This window comes from Taudactylus pleione, unplaced genomic scaffold (assembly GCF_031769625.1).
Source record: "Taudactylus pleione unplaced genomic scaffold, aTauple2 ptg000154l, whole genome shotgun sequence".
Taxonomy (NCBI): domain Eukaryota; kingdom Metazoa; phylum Chordata; class Amphibia; order Anura; family Myobatrachidae; genus Taudactylus; species Taudactylus pleione.
Genome location: NW_028284556.1, coordinates 37,255,131 through 37,280,188, shown reverse-complemented (window position 1 = coordinate 37,280,188; position 25,058 = coordinate 37,255,131).

Sequence of the window (25,058 nt, the reverse complement as noted above, 5' to 3'; positions counted from 1 at the left end):
GCCTACTTGGATGAGAAGCTCATCATCCTGTACCACTCTTATGCAGTCCCCTTAAAATGTCTCTCTAATTGCTTCATAATCTTGTGCAGCCTTTTAGGCAAGCCAGACTAAGCACTACTATTGCTCGCTAAGGAGCTATCTTAATATACTGTATAATCATCATTGGCACTATACTCATTGACACTGGAAGGACCCTCCACTTCCTCTGCTGTTTCTACGACAACAAGCTCTTGAAGCTGGCCAGGCCACTGGACGAGATTGCCCTGCAACAGAAGAAGAAACAGTAGGAGCCCCAACCCACATAACAGTAGATGGGGGTAGTGTAGCCACAGGTGAATAACCTTTGGTTAAACATAAAGTAGGAGCACTAACAAGGGCTGGGACAAGCCTTGGAGACCAAAGGGGAAATAATCCTATGGTACATGGTAGGACTGTGCTCCCTGTCACTGGAGCATTTTGAGAGAGGAATGGAAGTAAGACACATGAATATAAGGTGTACTGACTGAATAAATATACATCGAGGATGAAAAGAATGGGAAAACTGGACAAAAGTGGCAAATGGGTGCCTGTGTCCAAGGCATTGGGTAGCTCCAGAAGGCAGAAGAACCATGGGATGCTGAAGAAAGGAGGGGATAGTAAGGAGATGGGATTGTGGAATAGGATTCAGCCTCAATTGAAAGTTAGACTTCCTCCTCACTGGCAATTTTGGAGCCATAATCAACTGGGTCAAGAGGGGGGCAAAAAAATTAGGTTGAACAGTGTCCTGTGCTACATCTTGCACTTGGTGCTATGTCTCAACAATACTCTGTGCCATATTAGGGGTTGGTGAGTGATGAGTGTAATGGAAAGACTTGGGCTATGTAGGGTGCTGCCTGGGAGACATGTGCAATCCCTGAGAAGAAGCCTAAGAATAAATGTGGGGAAGAGGGCAGGGGTTAGAGACACACAGTGCACAGCATCTCTGGCCTCAGAAAATGGTTGTACTGAAGCTAAATCAGTGTCAGCTGCACCTGAATTAGCCACAGAGGTCATCACACATGCCGCAGCTGTTGCTGAGAATACAGACACTGAACCATGTCCTTTGCAACCGTGGCCTGAGTCCATTCTATCTGGATCCATGGCTGGTAGTACATTCACAGACTCGGCTTCCACAGCAGAGGCTGGGCCCCTGACCGGAGACCATAAGTGTAGATGGGAATGCTTAGCAGGCCTCTTAGATGGGCAGCAGCCCAGTGGAGATGAGGGAACATGAGGCAACATTAGCTGGCAAAGAAGGAGACCATGATGTTAGACTAGAGAGGGGGTAGGAGAGGGGGGAGGAGAGGGGGGGAGAAAACTAAGATAGGCAGCTGGGAGGGCGGGCAGAGCACTACTGGTGGGACACAATAACAGGGGAGGGGATACAATGCAAATAAGAAAAGGAAGGAGGAAAGGAAGATAAAAGAAATTAAAGAAAATAAATAAATGAGAGAAAAGAAATGAAAATTGAAGGAGAAAAGAACAAATAATTATGGAATAATAAGCAGAATGAGAAAGAAATGAGGAGCAGCAGACAAAAGAGAAATAATGAGAAGAATAAACAGCAAGCTCTAAAGATGTCCAGTAAGCAAACTTGACTCTACCTTCTATAAACTCCTAATGTCAGGACATAAAGATAGATACTTTTGCCAAAGTTCCATTGTGGTCATTGGAGGAGCTATCCTGCTTACTGGCATGCTTCTCATTCATGGGATAGAGTGTTAAAGTGATCATCTGTTTCCCAGGTGTTGTCAGGTTGTGGGATTCTTAGATTGCTCATTATTTCAAACCTGATTCCATTTGAGTCACATGTTCTGAAACTTTCTATGGATCACAGACCTCTAGTATAAAGCCTGTTACTAACTGTGTCTCAGTGTCTGTTCAACGTTGCTTTCAGATTACTGTGGACTTTGTTATATTCCAGATGAACTTCTGATGTCAGTCACCCGCTGCACTACAGGGCCCAGCATTCCTATTGCCTAAGTATTGCTTATTGCTCCATCACTGCAGTTTCACCATTTTGCTACCCTATTTATTTTGCCTGTTGTCTTTCTGTTCCTGTGGATATTGAACTCATCCTTGTTACATTAGTCAACTACACCATTACAGTGTCATCTCTGCATCACGGGGCTCAACCCCGCTCCGAACCCTAGCCGCACCACAGGGCCCAACCCTGCTACGATCTTCTCTGCATCACGGGGCCCAACCCCGCTACAATCTTTTCCGCATCATGAGGCTCAACCCCGCTACAATCTTCTCTGCATCACGGGGCTCAATCCTGCTACAATCTTCTCTGTATCACAGGGCTCAACCCCACTACAATCCTTTCTGCATCACGGGGCTCAACCCTGCTCCAAACTCTAGCCATGCCGCAGGGCTCAACCCTGTCCTGGAATCTCATTGTCTTACAGGGCTTAACCCTGCTCCAACTTCACAACCCCACATGGCTAAAGTTTGCTTCATCTCTCACTGCACTACAGGGCTTGGCCCTGTCCCGCAACTATATTATTCTGCAGGGCCCGCTTTGCTCCCTATTTCCAATACTACAGGGTTCTACCCTCGCAAAGGTCCTCAGTGTCATCCTGAGTGTTGGCCTCATTCTGGACTCTGGGTTCCCTACCATGTTAGTTCTTATATATTAAAGACTGCATATATATATTTGGGGATTCTCTCCTATACTTATTATTGCATATGTGAACCTCTGTGCTGTTTGAGACTTTATGTGAGACCTTGTTGATTATCATTCTTTGTGAATAAATTCTATTTTACTTTTATCCTGTGCTACTGAGTTTTATGGAAAGGTCATTCCTAAGACCACCCCAGTTTATTGTGCCTAGTAGGCCTGCCTCCCTCCAGGAGTCTCAAGTGTCAGCAACCATGACACCTAAGACCTTTCCTTTCCTGTGTTAGGATAGAATAACTGGTCTCACTAAAACTGTCAATAAACGATTTAACCTGAAACCACCTATTGGCTCCAAGACTAGCCACTTATCTAGGATTAGGCTTATATAACCTTCAGCTACCTTAAAGGTGATTAGCCCATGTCTTCTGTTTGGCTTGACTTCAAATCTACCATGCAGCTTCACAGCAGTTATTAGAGGTGAATTATTCAAAAGGCATGTGGTAAGTCATTCAGTCTTCTACGTATTCTCCTTACCAGTTTGCACAGACACCGTGGGGAGGGTACATTTTCATAAGTGTGAATCCACATTTTTTAAGTAAAAGGCAAGGTTATATTCCACAATATAACAGAATTGTTTCAGCATCAAGAACTAGATAGTCATCTTCTTGTTTATAGTAGCCTGTGATTGATCAGCATAAGCTCATCCTAGAAGGTAGTATTTAAAGGTATCTTTATCCCACTTTATTGTTAGGCATTTTTTCTCTATTAAAGAGTACTTATGTTCCCTGAGAAGCGGTTTATGACATAGGGACTGATTCAGATTTGAGAATAGATTAAGAAAGAGCAAGTAACTGTGCATTATGGCAAAACCGTGCTGCACTGCAGATGGGGTAGATTTAAAATGTGCAGAGAGATTTAGATTTGTGAGGGGTTTGTCCAAACTGAAATCTTAATTGCTGTGTAAAATAAAGCTTTCTAGCATTTGTGGACTACATGCCAAAGCAGCCAGTATTTACTATACATGCAAAAAAAAATATGTATTAGCACCATTACATTAATTTGCAACATGGTTTGTACAGGAACACAGATACTTGCTCTATCTCACAGGTTCTCAAACTCGGTCTTCAGGACCCCAAACCATGCATGTTTTCCAGGTCTCCCCATAGAATCACAAGTGAAATGATTAGCTTCACCTGTGGATCTTTTAGAATGTGTCAGTGAGTAATGACTACACCTGTGCTCCTGCTGGATGACCTGGAAAATGTGACCTGTTTGGGGTCTTGAGGACCGAGTTTGAGAACCACTGCTCTATCTTACTCTATTTGCAAATCTGAATTAGGCCCTTAGTTACAAAACTGGGTATTATAACATTTTTCTAACCTGTGACAAACCTAAACAGCCTGTGTGAAAGAAAAACATACAAATAAAACATGGGCTTTTTAGGAAATGAGCAGAGGACGCTGAAAATTTGAAAATGCAGCTTCTATGGCATCAGGCCTATTAAGCAATTTGGGCAGTTTTATTATTATTTTTTATTTAATTTAATGGTTCTATCCTCATGTCAGAAATGTTTATAAAACTGCAATGGTACCCAACTAAGGGCCTGATTCAGAGTCAGAAGCTCTGACCAGAGTGCTCGCTCTGAATCAGGGCCCTCCTACCTAATATTGGAGCGGCCTTTTGGATGCTCGCATAGCTGTGGGTTACCACCCACAGCTTATGCGAGCATCCATGATGATGGTCGCGATGGTCAAGACCAACGTGACCATCGGGTTTGCGACGAGACCCTTGTGGTAGGGTCTCGTTGCCACAAGCCCTGGAGTGATTTTGGCTCTATCAGAGCCAAAATCACTCCCACTGACATCACTAGTGATGTCAGTGGGGCCGGACCCAGACGGTAGGCTTTCCCAGGGGAACACCTCTGTCTGGGCAGCTACGCCCTGACATGCCCACCAAAGGGGGCGTGCTGTCAATCACCATCGACAGCATGTCCCCTTTGGTGTGAGACCCCGAGAGATGGCTTCCCCATCACTCGCCGGGTCTCGCGCATGCGCATGATGGAGCAGCCTCCGTTGTGCGCATGTGCATTTGGGTACCATCGACCCGCTTGCGAGCATCCTGCGCTCATGAGCGGATCTAAATGAGACCCTAAGACCAGTAAAGTACATTTTTTGTTTTTCTTTTCATGTACTATATGTTCCACTGTTTTTCTGCCTCTATCTTATCTACATGGGGCTCTACAAAGACTTGCTCCACATCATAGCCCAAATATTTGGCCTCTGCCATGACTATTGCACCCTTAACTAGTTTTCACTGTGGTACTTTTTTTCAAGTGTATTTTATTGGTTTTTCAATAAAGAAAAATGCATAGAACCAACATATACAAGAACATGGCAGCAGTATACACATACATAAAGATATACATACATACAATACACAGACACATATATTTATATATATATATATATATATATATACAGTCAGGTCCATAAATTTTGGGACATTGACAGAACTTTCATATTTTGGCCACTATTCTCCACCACAATGGCTTTGAAATGAAACAAACAAGATGTGCTTTAACTGCAGACTTTCAGATTTAATTTGAGGGTAATTACATCCAAATCAGGTGAACGGTGTAGAAATTACAATGGTTTCTATATGTGCCTCCCACTTTTTAAGGGGCCAAAAGTAATGGGACAATCTAATCAATCCTAAATCTAACTTTCACTTTTTAATACTTTGTTGCAAAACCTTTCCAAGTCTGGAATGCATAGACATCACCAGACGCTGGGTTTCATCCCTGGTGATGCTCTGCCAGGCCTCTACTGCAAAAGTCTTCAGTTCCTGCTTGTTCTTGGGGCATTTTCCCATCAGTTGTGTCTTCATCAAGTGAAATGCATGCTCAATTGGATTCAGGTCAGGGGATTGACTTGGCCATTGCATAACATTCCACTTTTTAGCCTTAAAAAACTCTTTGGTTGCTTTTGCAGTATGCTTCGGGTCATTGTCCATCTGCACTGTGAAGCGCCGTCCAATGAGTTCTGAAGCATTTGACTGAATATGAGCATATAATATTGCCCGAAACACTTCAGAATTCATTCTGCTGCTTTTGTCAGCAGTCACATCATCAATAAATATAAGGGAACCAGTTCCATTGGCAGCCATACATGTCCACACCATGACACTACCACCACCATACTTCACTGATGAGGTGGTATGTTTTGGATCATGAGCAGTTCCTTTCCTTCTCCATACTCTTCTCTTCCCATCACTCTGGTACAAGTTGATCTTTGTCTCATCTGTCCATAGGATGTTGTTCCAGAACTGTAATGGCATTTTTAGATGTTGTTTGGCAAATCCTAATCTGGTCTTCCTGTTTTTGTGGCTCACCAATGGTTTACATCTTGTGGTGAACCCTCTATATTCACTCTTGTGAAGTCTTCTCTTGATTGTTGACTTTGACACATATACACCTACCTCCTGGAGAGTGTTCTTGATTTGGCCAACTGTTGTGAAGGGGTTTTTCTTCACCAGGGAAATAATTCTTCTGTCATCCACCACAGTTGTTTTCCCTTGTCTTCCGGGTCTTTTGGTGTTGCTGAGCTCTCCGGTGCATTCTTTCTTTTTAAGAATGTTCCAAACAGTTGATTTGGCCACACCTAATGTTTCTGCTATCTCTCTGATGGGTTTGTTTTGATTTCTCATTCTAATGATGGCTTGCTTCACTGATAGTGACAGCTCTTTGGATCTCATATTGAGAGTCGACAGCAACTGATTCCAAATGCAAATGTCACACCTAGAATCAACTCCAGACCTTTTACCTACTTAATTAATAATGAAATAATGAGGGAATAGCCCACACCTGTCCATGAAATAGCTTTTGAGTTGATCGTCCCATTACTTTTGGCCCCTTAAAAAGTGGGTGGCACATATAGAAACCGTTGTAATTCCTACACCGTTAACCTGATTTGGATGAAATTACCCTCAAATTAAATCTGAAAGTCTGCAGTTAAAGTACATCTTGTTTGTTTCATTTCAAAGCCATTGTGGTGGTGAATAGAGGCCAAAATCTGAAAATTCTGTCAATGTCCCAATATTTATGGACCTGACTGTATATATATATATATATAAACACACTACTCCCGGTACTCAATAAAACTCAGTCCATGTAGCTTGCTACAGTGCCTTCACTAAGTGAATACATCACTCCATATAATTACCCCAATCGGGCGGCACTCAGTAGACTTCCACAGGTTCTGTTTCAAAGCATTTATTCCAGGTTCGATGTTTTGGGGTTGCCCCCTTTGTCAAGAACAGCAGACATACAATATACATTAAACAATACAAACATACATATATACACACATAAAAGATTGCAACTCACCTCACCTGGTGAACGCTGGCCCGCCAACCGCTGGAGCCACGCACCACTACCCCTGTACGTGGCTCACATGATGTCAATAAGCTACGTCTCCAAAATAGAGAGTACCCGCTGCTAGGCAACAAGCCTTGCAGCTCATCATTATATAAAATATCTCTGAACTAAATAATTACTGCAATACACCTTGGATACATAGTTGTCCAACTCTTGACTATAACAGAGATAAAACTCTATCAAGTACATATGATATATATATACCACCGATACAATTAAATATACATTATAAAATATCAATAGGACAAAACATATATCCAAGCATAACACAATAATAAGGTTATATGTTTAACATATATGACTAGTCCCATGTGAAAAAAACACTGCCCCCATATTATCTGCTTATCCACAAACAACCAGATAAACACCTAATCCACGTGAAAATTATAATTAGAAAAACAATCAATACAACCCCACAATCGGATTAACATTACCAAAAACAAAATACTCTAAGTTGCAAGATGTTAATACAAAGTACAAAATGATGTAAAAATACTACATCTCATATTGGTTTAAAGAAAACATTGGAGCCCCAAAGTTTAATTTAATCCCCTTGGCGCAATAGTTACTCAGATCATGTATCTACTTACTCTCTTTCTGCATCAGAATCTTGTTTCTGTTACTACCCCTAATAAGGGGGAACATGATCTATAAGGATAACTCTTAAAGCCTCCACCCCATGTTGCTTTTGTGCCCAATCGTGGGCCACAGGTTGTTCACTGGTGCCACTCACTATGGCCTGTCATATGGCACTACGATATAATGCCATGCGTTTCTTAAATTGTTGTTGGGTTTTACCCACATAAGACAGGCCACAAGGACATGTAATCATGTAAATCACATATGTACTGGAACATCCGTATGAGGATGACAGAACGTATTGCCAAACAACAGTGATCTACATGTCACACATTCTAGACAATGATGACACCCTGTCTTAATTCTCAAAAAATTAGTTGGTCTAACTTGCTTGCTTAAACTAGTAATGTCTAATTTGACAACCAAATACTTAATGTTCTTATTTCTCGTAAAGCTAGGTAAAAGTGTAGTTTCTCGCAAACCTGGTAAATCACTATCCGTGCTAACAATTGGCCACCATTGTTTAGCACATTTAACTACTTGGGTGCTATTGATGTTAAAACGATTCACCCATGGTATCCATTTCTTTTTATAATGGACCCTTTGATTATCAATAGGAGATAACATTTATGATCTAAAATAGATAATACCTTCTCTTTGGTTTTTAATAATTCATGTAGTGGATAACCGCAGTTAACAAATTTACTTACCATTTCATCCAATCCTTGGATGGTATGGGTAACATCAGATTTAATTCGTCTCACCCTGAGAAATTGTAACCCCTTCCTTAAGGGATATGGGTTGAAACTGTCAGTTCTTAAAATCGTATTCCAATCCATCTCCTTAGTAAATAATGATGTACTAAATGTCTCACCATCATATTGTATGGCCACATCCAAAAATGTATGCTCTTCTTACTAAACTGATATGTAAGTTTGGCTGCACTGTCAGAAAAGTTATGTCATTCTAGCAAGTTGACCAAATCATTCTCCAAACCTGCCCAAAATAAGAGTAAATTGTCGATAAATCTTAAATATAAGACAACCTCTTATCGCAACTCTATTTGTACATAAAACATGGATAACTCTACCGAATACATGAAAGCATTGGCATACGATGGGGTCACAGAGGACCCCATCGCACACCCAGCAATCTGGAGATAATATCTCCCATTGACAAAAAAATAATTTTTAGTCAATACCGGCCACAACAATTTGATGACAAAATCAATTGATGGACCTACATATTCAGGGTCCTTTCTGTATTAGATGTCTAACATCCTCCACACCTGCATCATGAGGAAGACAGGTGTAGAGGCTGGTGACATCTGCCATACACAATACTAAAGAATCACTAGATCACGCAAAATTACCAATAAGGAATTTGTATCCTTTAAATAGGATGGTATACGTTGGATGCAAGGATATAAAATCAAATCCAAGTGCAATTTTGGCAGTGTATAAAATAGTGGGGTAATTGGGTACTCCACTGTTAATGCTTCCCTTAACTCTACAGAAATGATGCAGTCTTGAACTGCCTGATTTAAGATTTCATCTAATTCTAATTTATATACAGATGTTGGATCATTAGGCAACAACAAATACATATTAGAATTGTTAAGTTGACGATATCATTCATCTCTATAGTCACTCAAATTTTGCACCACCACTGCACCCCCCTTGTCCGCACTACGGATAACAATGTCCTTTCTTTCAGACAAACATTTTAAATCCTGATGTTCTTCTTTATTTAGATTGCATTGCTGAGGAATGTGATGTTCTGGTTTTGTTGTGGGCCTGAGGTGGTGATAGAAGCAAACACAGAAGCAGATTTAAAACAAAACATGGAACTTTTAATAAGTGGTTTGGCAGACATGAACAATGGAAGAAAATAAAGTCCATGGATGGCACTAAAGTGCAAATGGGAACTGAGGTGAAGCAATGAGTAAAAGTCAAGGCAGTGGTAGATAGGAGCAGTCCAGTAATCCAGGTCTTGTGAGGCTGTAATGAATAGCAGGTTCAAGTGAATTTGCAGGCTATAGTGAATTGCAGACTGAAGTGAATGGATAATGTCCAGGGGATTAGCAAGTGGAGGCAGGGTGCAGAGTAACAGCTGACACAGGTACTCAGGCAAGGGAGAGGCAATAGGAGGAGGCAGAGGATTCCAGCAGCATATTGAGCAGGTCAGGTAAGCAGGCTAAGGCAAAGATCCAACAGGCAGTAAGTGAACACAGGAACTCTCTTTCAGCAGTGGCTGAGAAACACGTTGCACTGGCAATGAAAGAGAACTCTCAACTCCCTTAAATACCCAGTGCTCCACTGTGACAGGCCAGAGAGAGCATGTGACCCACCAGGATAGGGTGATTAGACCACATGGCTAGAGGCAAGATGGCGGCACTCATGCTGGAGTGGACAGAAACACCACCAGACCAAACAAGCCCAGAGTGACAACATGCCCACACAGGATCATGTACAACCAATGCTCCCCACCAGGTGCCAGCACCACCACCAGACGCCTCCCGCCATAGCGACCTCACAGGTAATACTCGCCGACCACTATGCCGAGAAACCCCGGTCGTGACAGTACCCCCCCTTATGGGTGGCCTCAGAACAATCACCAGGCTTCTTAGAGTGTGCAGAATGAAATCTTCTGATGAGTGCGGGAGCATGAATGTCTCGGGCATTGGTCCAGGAGCGTTTTTCTGGTCTGTAACCCTTCCAATCTAGAAGGTATTGCAAATGGCCCCTGAGGACACAAGAATCCAGGATTTGGGAGACCTCGAACTCCACACCTCTTTCTGTCTGGATATGATGGGAAACAGGGAGGACCTTAAGGAACTTATTCAGAATCAAAGGTTTGAGAAGGGAGATGTGAAAAGAGTTTGGAACTCTTAAGTAAGAGTGGATCTGAAGGCGATAAGACACAGGATTGATGATACCTGTGATGGAGAAGGGTCCGATGTAACGTGGGGCAAACTTCATGGATGGAACTCTGAGGTGTAGGTTCCGGGTGGACAACCAAACCTGGTCTCCAACTTTCATGCAATATACCTTCCTTCATCTCCTGTCTGCTTGTAGTTTGTAGTGTGAGGACATCTTCTCCAAATCAGTGCACACTTGAGCGAATATGGACGCAAACCTCTGTACTGTATCCTCCACAGCTGGAACATCAAAAGCTGGCAGGCTCCGAAACTCAGGTATTCGAGGGTGAAGACCGTAAATCACCTGAAAAGGAGTTCAATTCGTAGAGGTATGATATGAGGCATTGTGCGCAAATTCAGCTCAAGGCAATAACTCGGACCAGTTGTCTTGGGATGATCACATGAATATTCTCAGAAAAGTCTGAAGGTCCTGCTTGACTCTTTCTGTGGATCCACTACTCTGTGGGTGGTAGGCTGTAGAAAAATTGAGTTTCACTTGTAGGACAGAACATAAGCCTCTCCAACACTTCACCACAAATTGAGTATCACGATCAGAGACTATTTCCGTAGGGTGTCCATACAGGTGGAATATGTGCTGGACAAACAAATTAGCCAATTCAGGGGCTGTGGGCAATTTCTTCATAGGAACATAATGGACCTTCTTCGAAAATCGATCCACCATGACCCAGATGGTGGTGTTACCCTCAGAACTTGGTAAATCCATTACAAAGTACATGGAGAGATGCGTCCATGGATGTGATGGAATAGGTAGAGGCAACAGTTCACCAGCTGGAGCTTGATGTGAGGATTTGTGCTGGGCACAGGAAGTACATGATGATATAAACTCTAATACGTCAGTTTTCATCAAGGGCCACCTGTAGGACCTTTTTAAAAGTTCCAGAGTCTTGTGAGTACCAGAATGTCCTGCGAAGCATGAGGTGTGAGCCCACATGAGCAGCTGCTTCCTTAACTCTGGGGCCACAAAGGTTTTCCCAGTAGGAGGCTGTAACTGTATGGTGGCAAACAGCCATGATTCCAGCACAGGGGTACTGCAAGAGTTTTCGGTATTGTTGTCACAGGAAAATTATCTAGACAGAGCATCTGCTTTCTGGTTGAGGGCTCCAGAGCAAAAGGTCAGAGTAAATTGGAATCAAGCAAAGAATATTGCCCATCGGGCCAGACAAGGACTTACACACTGAAGATTTGTGAGGAAGAGGAGGTTTCTATGGTCAGTGAAGACAGTGAAAGGGAATTTAGCCCCCTCCAACAGTTATCACCACTCTTTAAGTGCCAGCTTAACTGTCAAAAGTTCTTGTTCTCCTATAGCATAGTTATTTTCAGCTGGAGTAAACTTCTTGAGAAGAAGCCACAAGGGTGTACTCGGTTATCCTCATACCATTGAGATTGAACTGCTCCATCGCCTCCGATGATGCATCTACCTCCAACAAATAAGGTCTATCCACGTCTGGTTGTCTTAACACTGAAGCCGTGATAAAAGCTTGTTTCAAAAGCTGGTAGGCTGTCTCAGCTTCAGGAGTCCATAGAGTAGGATTAGCGCCTTTATGAGTCATTGCTGTGATGGGTGTCAACAGAGATGAAAATCCTTTGATAAAGCATCTATAGTAATTGATGTCTTTGGATGGCTTTCAATGTCTGGGGTCAGGACCAATCTAGAATCGCCTGGACCTTTCTGAGATCCATCTCCAGGCTGGAGCCAGCATCTTATCAGGCAACAAATCGATGGGGCAATTCCATTCCCTGTGAGGAGGTAAGACATTAGCTCGTTGTTCAGAAAAAACATTAGGAAACAGTTGATACTCCTTGGGGATAGCTGGGGTTACTAATGAGACTGTTTTCCTCACAGGTCATATCTTGGGAAGGCAGAACTTTTGACACTCCATTCCCCATGATAGAATTTGTATAGAGCACCAGTCTATCCTGGGATTTGGCAGACACAACCAGGGTAACCCTAGAACGAGTTCTTGGGAAGCCTCAGGAATGAAAGAGATATTTTAGATACTCAGAATGGAGTGCTCCAATGCGGACTAATACTGGTTGAGTCTCCTTGGTGACAACTACGTTAGCCAGGGGACGTGCACCTACAGCAGTCAGAGCAGTAGAATGATCCAGGGTAGAACAGGAAATTTGTAATTTATCAACAAGACTAGAGGTCATAAAGTTTCTGGCTGCTCCAGAATCCAGTAGAGCAGCGACGAAGGCAGGTTTAGGCTTAACATCTAAAGCCAAGGTCAAAACAAAATCTTTAGAAGTTGAGGACGGACAGATTACTCCTAACTTGATGTCCCCAGGGTCAGTTAGGAACGGGCGTTTCCCAGTTTGCGGGTACAGGAGGCCACCAGGTGACCCGAGTCTCCACAGTATAGGCAAAGGTTTTTTGATATTCTTCTCTGGCGTTCCACTTTGGAGAGATGGGTATGATTCACCTGCATTGGCTCTTCATCTGTAGGAGGGGGAAGTGGATGCGTAGGGGAAGGAAGAGTGACTGACCTAGTATGGTCAGTTCTTTGCTTCTTGGCCTGACGTTCTCTGAAGCATAGATTGATTTTGTTACAGTGAGAAATCATATCATTGAGATTAGTAGGGAGGTCACAGGTGACCAAGTCATCCTTCAGTCGGTTTGGAAAGCCCATGTCAGAAAGCAGAGGTGAGGGCTTCCTCATTCCACTTGAGCTCTGATGCCATAATCTGAAACTGTACAACATATTGGCTGAAAGGACAGGTACCTTGTTTCAGTGACATAACACTAGATGAGGCTGATACAGTTTGCCCAGGTTCATCAAAAATCCTCCTGAATGATGTTACGAAATCTGTATAGTTGTCCAGCAGGGAATCTGAACACTCCCAGAGTGGGGAAGCACAATCCAAGGCTGGACCGGACAACAGAGACACCAGGTAGGCCACTTTGGTTCCAGCAGTGGGGAAGTTGGCAGGCTGCAAGGTGAAATGTATATCGCACTGATTCAGGAATCTGCGGCAGAGCTTGGGGTTGCTGTCGAATTTGCTTGGCATAGGAAGGTGCAGCCAAGGAGATGCCCTGTAACTAGTATTGTCAGGTGGAGGAGCATGGGTAACTATAGTTGCATTAGAGGTAGACAAAGAAGTTTGCAGATTATCCTGTCATTTAGACATCTCTTGAAGAAACTGAGCCATTTGATGCTGCATAGTTTCCAGGTTTTCCAAACGACCTTCACTATACCAAAATAAATCTGTTCCAGACTCCTGTCCCATGGCCGGGTCCAAGGGGCCAGTGCACACTGTGATGTTCTGGTTTTGTTGTGGGCCCGGGGTGGTGATAGGAGCAAACACAGAAGCAGATTTAAAACAAGACATGGAACTTTTAATAAGTGGTTTGGCAGACATGAACAATGGGAGAAAATAAAGTCCAGGGATTTATTTATTTACTTATTAACAGTTTCTTATATAGCGCAGCAAATTCTGTTGCATTTACAATTTGAATGGCACTAAAGTGCAAATGGGAACTGAGGTGAAGCTATGAGTAAAAGTCCAGGTAGTGGCAGATAGGAGCAGTCCAGTAATCTGGGTCTTGTGAGGCTGTAATGAATAGCAGGTTGAAGTGAATTTGGAGGCTGTAGTGAATTGCAGACTGAAGTGAATGGATAATGTCCAGGGGATTAGCAAGTGGAGGCAGGGTGCAGGGTAACAGCTGACACAGGTACTCAGGCAAGAGAGAGGAAATAGGAGGAGGCAGAGGATTGCAGCAGGGTATTGAGCAGGTCAGGTAAGAAGGCTAAAGCAAAGATCCAACAGGCAGTAAGTGAGCACAGGAACTCTCTTTCAGCGGTGGCTGAGAAACACGTTGCACTGGCAATGAAAGAGAGCTCTCAACTCCCTTAAATACCCAGTGCTCCACTGTGACAGGCCAGAGAGAGCATGTGACCCACCAGGATAGGGCAATTAGATCACATATAATACAAAAAATCATTCGGAGAAAACAATGGCGCATTCTAATGTTGAGCAGCCAACTTATGAGACCCACTGTCTCCACCAAAACAGTAAATAAAAAATCAAACTATCTAATAGAGTTGGTCACATAAATAAGGCACTGATCAGATGTTTCATACAAATAAATACAAGATTAATATAAAAACAAGAGTCTCTGGAATATCTTTCTATATGTTCGTATTCATATGTTCCTTTCAGATGAAAATTCAGTATTTCTCTTCCAAATATGCATGAAAAAAAGAGAGAGAAAATACTATATAGTGTAGTATTTAAGTGAATTTAATGACATATATACATATAACATAGGGAATATAATTTCCACAGCAATAACATAAAAGACACAACATTAGTTTATTCTGAGATCACCCAGAAAAAAGTTTAAATTGGATCCGTACTGTATGTAGCACCAAAACTAGGTGCTTCTTAGAGAGCGTTAATTGGGGAGTCTTCCGGATAGACTGCCACAAAACCCCTTTAAGTCTTTGGCTTCACTCGCCCCACATGGTAAAATATTCCACCAGCAGATAGATCCCAGCTTCCAACGCGTTTCGAGTAAAGAAACACTCTTCTTCAAGGCTGTATGGGATCTATGGCTGGACCATCTGCTTTTTAAAGGTCCAATGACCCGGAAGTGAAACATACTCCATTTCCTGAATACATCGTACAATACATCTGAAAAAACTCAAAAAACCACTCATTCTTATACCCAAATATATAAAATCATTTAATTATTAAGAGATATATTGTCTCTAAGGAATAAATGAACGGAATAAAAATAAGAATTGAATAAGAATTCATAAGTCTGTGGATTCCACCAAAACCATAGATCCACAGTCCTCCACTAAAAGAGTGAAAAAACCCACCTCCTTAGAGGTCCAGTCTCAGGCTTACCCCATTATTTATAAAAAAAACCTTAATTCCGGCTCATCTACTGGAAGTCTCTGCTCAGAGTTCATGCCCCATGCGGCCACGTGTCTCCAAACATAAACATGCAGACACGTGGTATACAAATCCTTCCGGTGACACATCGGAAATATCCACTCCACAGTCCTCCAATAATAAGGAGGCACAAGTAGAGGTACACTCTATTCCTTCATTATGCAGCTCTCTTTCCGCTATCCACTTCCGGATATATACAATGCAGTCACCATGGTTACGCCAACTTGCGATCCGGCTATCTGAAATATGAAAGGTCCGATCACGTGACACAGGGTCCGATTACGTGACACAAATTAATGCACGTGACACAGAATACACAGAGTTTGATCACATGACACAAATATATAAAAAGTTCCTAAAAAAATATATATATATATAAGAATGAGTGGTATTCATAACACTCTATAAATAATATACACATTCCCTCCTAAAATATTTATAAAAACAAGAGATATAATAATAATACTCAATTAAAAATTATTATAAAAACCACATCAATTCAAACTCTTTATTAAGACCCATAGGTACAATAGTGTTTAATTTAAAAATCCATGACATTTCTGCCTTGGCTAAAATCCTCTCTATGTCATTTATTCGACACTGATGCTTCATTCTGAAATGGTTGAAGAGATTATGTGTCTCCAAACGTTTCTTAATATTCCTGGAGAAAAGAAGGAATAATAAGAAAAAAAGTAGCCATAGATCTACAATAGAAGACCCGGGACATCGTAATATTGAATTTGGAGAATTTTTTGACGAAGATGATAAACGAAATCAGAGAAAGAGTAGAGAACATCATATGCCATATAGAGAGTTTATGGAAACTCCCATGAAACGTAATTCGATCCTGTCACCGATTAAAGTTAGTTATGACATGTCAATATTTGTATCGCCATATAAACGAAATTTTAACAATACAGGAACTAGACGACAGGAAATGTATATTGGAAATGAATGGATTTACCCTAAGAAGAATTTTAAAAATCAATTTTATTCAAAAACAGGTCAGTCGGGACCTACATATTCTTACCGCAATAGATATGGTCCATTAAATGAGGAATATACCCCTAAACCTCATTTTTTAGAGAGAAGGAACAGAACCCACTGTCCCCGATAAAAAAGAAATGGAAATTGAGGGGGAAAAGGGGAGGGAGAGGAAATAGAAATAGAAAGAAGACTAACAAAATGAGGAACAAGAGATTAACTGATAAAACCCTTGACGATGGTAGTATATCTACACTTAAGGGGACAAAATTTTTTAATATGAGCACGAGAATTCTCTCAGACTCAGAGACGAGTTTGTTAAATAAAGGTCTTAAATTTGCACCGACAAAGAATTTAGACCCTTTTGAGACATTTATAGATACACATAAGTTTGTACAGAAATTGACTCTAAAAAAATGTTTTGCTTCACAAAATAAAGAAATAAGTGCAGAAAGTTCAGAATCTAGCAAATTCACTAAGAAATCTTCCTTTTATCCCGCACACGTTAAAGGGAATTTTATTGATTGCTTCCAAAAGCTGGTAATAGAAGATCTGAATAAATTAAAGGAAGATAAAGCGAAAAATCATAATCTTACAAGAAAGGAGAAAGTGGCAATCAAATTATTAAAACAAGATAAGAGTATAATTATCAAACCATGTGATAAAGGGGAAGTAGTTGCAATTATGGATCGAGATGGATATACAAAAGAGATCTATAGACAAATTACAGATGGAATCACTTATCAGAAATTAAATAATGATCCAATAGAGAGGATCAAAGGAACTCTCCTAAAATTTTTGAATAAACATCTGGATAGAGGAACCATTTCAAAACGGGAATATGATTTTCTGTTTATTGAGTAACCAAAAACTCCGACAATATATATCCTGCCAAAAGTTCACAAGAGTACTACGGCCCAACCAGGGCAGCCCATTTTGGCAGGAGTAGGTGGTATCACTATGAATCTCTCAGAAATGATAGATTATTATTTACAACATTTAGTAGTTCAGAATAAATCTTATATTAAGGATACCACTAACATCATTAATAAACTGAATGAAGTAAAATGGAATGATTCAATGTTTTTGATAACAGGAGAAGTGACATCTTTATATACCATTATTTCCCACATAAAGGGTTTGGAATCAGTACATTGGTTTTTGGACAAGTCTGATTATTCAGAAGATTTAAAGAACTTTATAGTTGAGGGAATAGAATTTATCCTCAATAGTAATTATTTTTTCTTTGAAGGTGATTATTATTTGCAAAAAGTCGGTACCGCAATGGGGACCAAGTTAACGCCCAGCTACGTCAATCTCTTCATGGCATATTGGGAACAGAGGTTGATTTGGGATAGTAGCTGGGCGCGAGACTTGGTGACATGGTACAGATATATAGATGATGTATTATTCATCTGGAACGGTACTGAAGAAAATCTTAACCGTTTCTGTGATTTTTTGAATGTCAATGATGAAAATGTTGTCCTTACTTTTGATGTGAGTAGGGAGAGCGTAAATTTTTTAGATTTGACATTATATATTAATGAAGGCAGAATAAATACCAAAGGCTATATTAAACCCACTGATTCACATAATTATATTAATAAGAAGAGTTTGCATCATATCAATTGGTTAAAAGGGATACCCAAGAGCCAATTTATATGTTTGAAGAGAAACTGCAGTAATAAAGATGACGTTAGACTACAAAGTGAGAGTATGAGTCACAGATTTCTGCAACAAGGTTATGATAAATCTCAGTTAGAAAATAATAGAAAAGAGGTGTCTAGAATGGATAGAAATGTATTATTGGCACCAAAGGATGGCTCAAGGTGCAGTGGGAATAATTATGATTTCTCCTTTATGACTACTTTCTGTTCGAATCACAAGAAAATTGAAGATATTATTAATAAACATTGGCATCTTTTAAAAATGGATCCAATATTAAAAGAGTTGATTCCCAAAAAAACGAAGTTCATATACAGAAAGGCCCTAAATTTGAAAACTCATTTAGTTAGAAGTGCCTTAGATTATGAAGCCTCCAATCCGGTGAGAACACAAGGTTTCCACAGATGTGGCACATGCACTTTCTGCAATGCGGTACCAAGTCCCATTTCTAAATTTGTTAATTTTTCAGTTAATGGGAAAGAGTACAAAATTCATAACTTCATTACTTGTCATACAAGTAATGTCATATATTTAATAAAATGTTCCTGTGGTCTATTTTATGTAGGATGTACTTCCAGGGCACTGAAAACGAGATTATCTGAACACTCCAGGAATATTAAGAAAGGTTTGGAGACACATAATCTCTCCAACCATTTCAGAATGAAGCATCAGTGTCGAATAAATGACATAGAGTTATTCCTGGGGATTTAGAGTGTGAGGGCTTCATGGAAAGATAGAGATATAGAGAGGATTTTAGCCAAGGCAGAAATGTCATGGATTTTTAAATTAAACACTATTGTACCTATGGGTCTTAATAAAGAGATTGATTTGAAGTGGTTTTTATAATAATTTTTAATTGAGTATTATTATTATATCTCTTGTTTTTATTGTTTTTTAAAATATTTTAGGATGGAATGTGTATATTTATATTATTTATAGAGTGTTATGAATACCACTCCATTCTTATATATAATATATATATATTTTTTAGGAACTTTTTATATATTTGTGTCATGTGATTGGACTCTGTGTATTCTGTGTCATGTGCATTAATTTGTGTCACATGATCGGACCCTGTGTCACGTGATTGGACCTTTCATATTTCAGTAGACTTCCACAGGTTCTGTTTCAGAGCATTTATTCCAGGTTCGACATTTCAAGGTTGCCCCCTTAGTCAAGAACAGCAGATGTACAATATACATTAAACATTACAAACATACATATATACACACCAAAAAGATTGCAACTCACCTCACCTGGAAAACGCTGGCCCTTTAGGTGCTCCAAGGGACAGGGGTTAAAACCAAAAGGACAAGGAGATCTAAACAAAGTGCGCGGTAGAGGAAACAGAAGAAGACTGCCGTGGAAATAGAAGACCTTGTATTTCATTTATCTGACACTCCACTTGATAAATTAGAACTAAATGTCCTTTCAAAAGGACTATACCTTGTCCCGATTACTAAAGTGGATAAATTTCAATGGAAATTAGATATGTACAAACTCAACCACACTTTACGGCTGAGAGACCACTTTGGCAAATGTGAGCTTGGAACTTCTACTGTGAACAAAGATCTTATCCCAGTACCTTTAAGAAACATTATCCCACAGTCCAGATTTGATCCTGTGTCACACAATGCATCTATAAAAATGTTTACTCGAATGCTTGAGGAATAGGGTTTTAATTCTAGTTCAAATTTTCATCAGCAATATAATCTAAATAAAGAGAAACATCAGGCTTTAAAATGTTTGTCTGAAAGAAAGGACATTGTTATCCATAGGGGGGTGCAGTCGTGGTGCAAAATTTGAGTGACTATAGAGATGAATGCTATCATCAACTTAACGATTCTAATATGTATTTGTAGTTGCCTAACAATCCGACATCTGTTTATAAATGACAATAAGACGAAATCTTAAATCAGGCAGTTCAAGACAACATCATTTCTGTAGAGTTAAGGGAAGCATTAACAGTGGAGTACCCAATTACCCCACTATTTTATACACTGCCAAAATAGCACAAAAATGCAACTGCACCCTCTGGACGGCCCATAATTTCTGCCAGGTCATCTCTTTTTCATCCAGTGTCAGTATACTTGGATTCGATTTTAAATACTTGCATCCAACGTATACCATCCTATTTAAAGGATACAAATTCTTATTGGTAATTTTGTGTGATTTACATGTGTCTAGTAATTCACTGGTATTGTGTACGGCAGATGTCACCAGCCTCTACACCTGAATCCCTCATGATGCAGGTGTGGAGGCTGTTAGACATCTAAAAGAGAAGGACCCTGAATATGTAGGTCCATCAATTGATTTTGTCATCAAATTGTTGTGGCTGGTATTGTCTAAAAATAATTTGTTCTTTGATGGGAGACATTATCTCCAGATTGTTGTGTGTGCGATGGGCGCCATTGTATGCCAATGCTTTCATGTATTCGGTAGATTCATCCATGTTTTATGTACAAAGAGAGTTGCGACAAGAGGTCATCTTATATTTAAGATTTATCAATGATTTACTCTTATTTCAGGCAGGTTTGGAGTATGATTTGGTCAACTTGCTAGAATGACATAACTCTTCTGACAGTGCAGCCAAACTTACATATCAGTTTAGTAAGGTGAGTATACATTTTTTGGATGTGGCCATACAATATGATGGAGAGACATTTAGTACATCATTATTTACTAAGGAGACGGATCGGAATACAATTTTAAGAAATGACGGTTTCCATCCATATCCCTTAAGGAAGGGGTTACACTATTCTCAATTTCTCAGGGTGAGGCAAATTACATCTGATGTTACCCATAGTATGTGAGCATTGGATGAAATGATAAGTATATTAGTTAACTGCGGTTATCCACTACATGAAGTATTAAAAACCAAAGAGAAGGTATTATCTATTCCTAGTTCAAAATTGTTATCTCCTATTGATAATCAAAGGGTCCATTATAAAAAGAAATGGATGCCATGGGTCAATCATTTTAACATCAATAGCACCCAAGTAGTTAAACGTGCTAAACAATGGTGGCTAATTGTTAGCACGGATAGTGATTTACCAGGTTTGCGAGAAACTACACTTTTACCTAGCTTTACGAGAAATAAGAAAATTAAGGATTTGGTTGTCAAATTAGACATTACTAGTTTAAGCAAGCAAGTTAGACCAACTAATTTTTTGAGTATTAAGACAGGGTGTCATCATTGTCTAGAATGTGTGACATGTAGATCACTTTTGGTTGGCAATACGTTCTGTCATCCTCATACAGGCAGACATAATACTATTAAATTTCGCTTAACTTGTTCCAGTACATATGTGATTTACATGATTACATGTCCTTGTTGCCTGTCGTATGTGGGTAAAACCCAACGACAATTTAAGGAACGCATAGCGTTACATCGTAGTGCCTTACAACAGGCAATAGCGAGTGGCACCAGTGAAAAACCTGTGGCCCGCCTTTAGGCACAAAAGCAACATGGGGTGGCGGCTTTAAGAGTTATCCTTATAGATCATGTTCACCGCCTTATTAGGGGTGGTAACAGAAACAAGATTCTGATGCAGAAAAAGAGTAAGTGGATGCATGATCTGAGTACTATTGCATGGGTGAATCGTTTTAACATCAATAGCACCCAAGTAGTTAAATGTGCTAAACAATGGTGGCCAATTGTTAGCACGGATAGTGATTTACCAGGTTTGCGAGAAATAAGAACATTAAGTATTTGGTTGTCAAATTAGACATTACTAGTTTAAGCAAGCAAGTTAGACCAACTAATTTTTTTAGTATTAAGACAGGGTGTCATCATTGTCTAGAATGTGTGACATGTAGATCACTGTTGTTTGGCAATACGTTCTGTCATCCTCATACGGATGTTCCAGTACATATGTGATTTACATGATTACATGTCCTTGTGGCCTGTCGTATGTGGGTAAAATCCAACAACAATTTAAGGAACGCATGGCATTATATTGTAGTGCCATATGACAGGCCATAGTGAGTGGCACCAGTGAACAACCTGTGGCCCACCATTGGGCACAAAAGCAACATGGGGTGGAGGCTTTAAGAGTTATCCTTATAGATCATGTTCCCCCCTTATTAGGGGTAGTAACAGAAACAAGATTCTGATGCAGAAAGAGAGTAAGTAGATACATGATCTGAGTAACTATTGCGCCAAGGGGATTAAATGAAACTTTGGGGCTCCAATTTTTTCTTAAAACCAATATGAGATGTAGTATTTTTACATCATTTTGTAGTTTGTATTAACATCTTGCAACTTAGAGTATTTTGTTTTTGGTAATGTTAATCCGATTGTGGGGTTGTGTTTTTATAATTATAAATTTCATGTGGATTAGGTGTTTATCTCGTTGTTTGTGGATAAGCAGATAATATGGGGGCAGTGTTTTTTTACATGGTACTAGAAATATATGTTAAACAAATAACCTTATTATTGTGTTATGCTTGGATATACGTTTTGTCCTATTGATATTTTATAATGTATATTTAATTGCACTGTGCATGATCGGCCTGTAGCGTAGGCCGGTAGTATTTATATATCATTTGTACTTGATAGAGTTTTATCTCTTTTATAGACAGGAGTTGGTCAAATATGTTTCTGAGGTGTATTGCAGTAATGATTTATTTCAGATATATTTTGTATGATGATGAGCTGCAGGGCTTGTTGCCTAGCAGCGGGTACACTCTTACTTGGAGAAGCAGCTTATTGATGTCATGTGAGCCGCGTACAGGGGGAGTGGTGCGCGGCTCCAGCGGTTGGCGGGCCAGCGTTCTCCAGGTGAGGTGAGTTGCAATCTTTTATGTGTGTATATATGTATGTTTGTAATGTTTAATGTATATTGTATGTCTGTTGTTCTTGACCAAGGGTACAACCCCGAAACATCGAACCTGGAATAAATGCTTTGAAACAGAACCTGTGGAAGTCTACTGAGTGCCGCCCGATTGGGTTAATTATATATATATATATATATATATATATATGATAGCAATATAGGCGGCACTCTGGAGACTGTAGTTATAATGTATATAAAAGTCCTTTAATATGCCGACGTTTCGGGAGTCACCCCGTCATCTTGTCCCTGATGACGGGGTGACTCCCGAAACATCGGCATATTAAAGGACTTTTATATACATTATAACTACAGTCTCCAGAGTGCCACCTATATTGGTATCATGTGGATGGGTCTTCAGTCCTAGGAGGGCACTGGAGCATTTGTTTGCATCAATTGGAGTGTCGGATACAGCTGGATTTATATATATATATATATATATATATATATATGCACAAATAGTCCGGCTCTCACGGTAATCCCTAAGCTTTATGTGCTCAGGTGCCTTCCACTGAAGAAAATGTATAGACCGCAGAAAGTAGTGGCTGTGCTGGAAAAGACCAATGTTTTGGGGCAACACCGCACCTTTGTCAAGGTGAGTAACAAGAAATGAAGCACAAATATACCTTAAATACCCTCAGGAAACCCGCCGGTGAAAAAAGCGTGCAGGAAGCTGTGTGCGGCTGCCGTGTCAATGAATGATGATGTCACCACGTTGATGACGCCCGGTATCCCGGGTAACCAGGGACGCAGGCCAGCCTGTGAAGTAAACAAATGTAGATCGTGATCAGCAACGCCTGTGGAGCAAATTGTACACACCACGGCATGCAGACACAAAAGTAAAACTACCGCCAAGAATTAAAATGGCATATGCCCGGAAAAGTGGATAGGAGGGGAAGGTTAGATCAGTAAACAGAGACCAAATGATAAATGCTCCTGAGTTATATAGTGGCCTGAAGGAAAACCAAACCATAGTGAGTGAACAGGATGCCTGCATGGGTGTATATTAATACATAGTGAACACATACCCAATGTAAACATCGCACCACAAATACCATAAAGTCAAAAAGTACAGTTGCTGCAGCTAGCTGTAGGGCCAAATGAAGAATGTGGCATAGTAAAGCAAAACTTTATCTCTAAGAGTTTTAAAGGCATAAGTATATCAATGAACAAAGAAGATGGACAAGTTCAACTGTTGTTCCGAAAAGCAGGGTCCAGGGAATCAGAACACACTCCACGTGATTCTTTCATTCAGCCCATTAGGCCTAATAGTATTTAAATTGTACATCCATCTAGTCTCCAGTTGAAGGAGCTTGTTAGCTCAATCGCACACCGTCAGGGACAGTGGTACGTGATTAATTATCATATGTCTAAGGTGTATCAGGTTGTGTTTCTCCTCCATAAAGTGTCGAGCTACGGGCTGATCTGTACTCTTCCCACCACTTTGATGGCTGAGCAGTGCAGTGCCATCCTTTCCCGGAGGGATCTAATGGTCTTGCCTACATAATATTGGCCGCAAGGGCAAATAATTATGTATACGATGTAGGATGAAGTGCAAGTCAGCACGTGTTTGATGGTAAACTGTTGATCTGTATGTGGATGCTTAAAGGTGGAACCTGTGATCATGCTGTGGCATGTAGTACAGCGTAAACATTTATAGAAACCAGGCAACTTAGAGAGGAAATTTTGAGGACCCGGGACATTTGTAAAATTAGTAATGTCCATATGGACAATCATATCCTTGATGTTCCTGCCACGAGTGAAGCACATCATGGGTCGTTTATCCTTAAAGCATTTTAAGTCTCTATCTGTAGAGACTATAGGCCATAAAGCCCTAGTTGCCGTTGGTAGGACAGGGCTTGAGGTGTTGTATTTGCTGACCCATGGAATGATTTCCTCATTGGAACTCGTTTGGGGTGATAGCAACTGAGACCTGGGCATTGCCATGATTTCTTCCTTTTGGTCAAGGAGGGTGCTTAACTTATAACCTCTGGATAAGAACTTGTTAATCACTGTGTCTAACTCATCTCCAAGAGACTCGCGATCACTTGTAATCCGTGCTACTCAGATCATTTG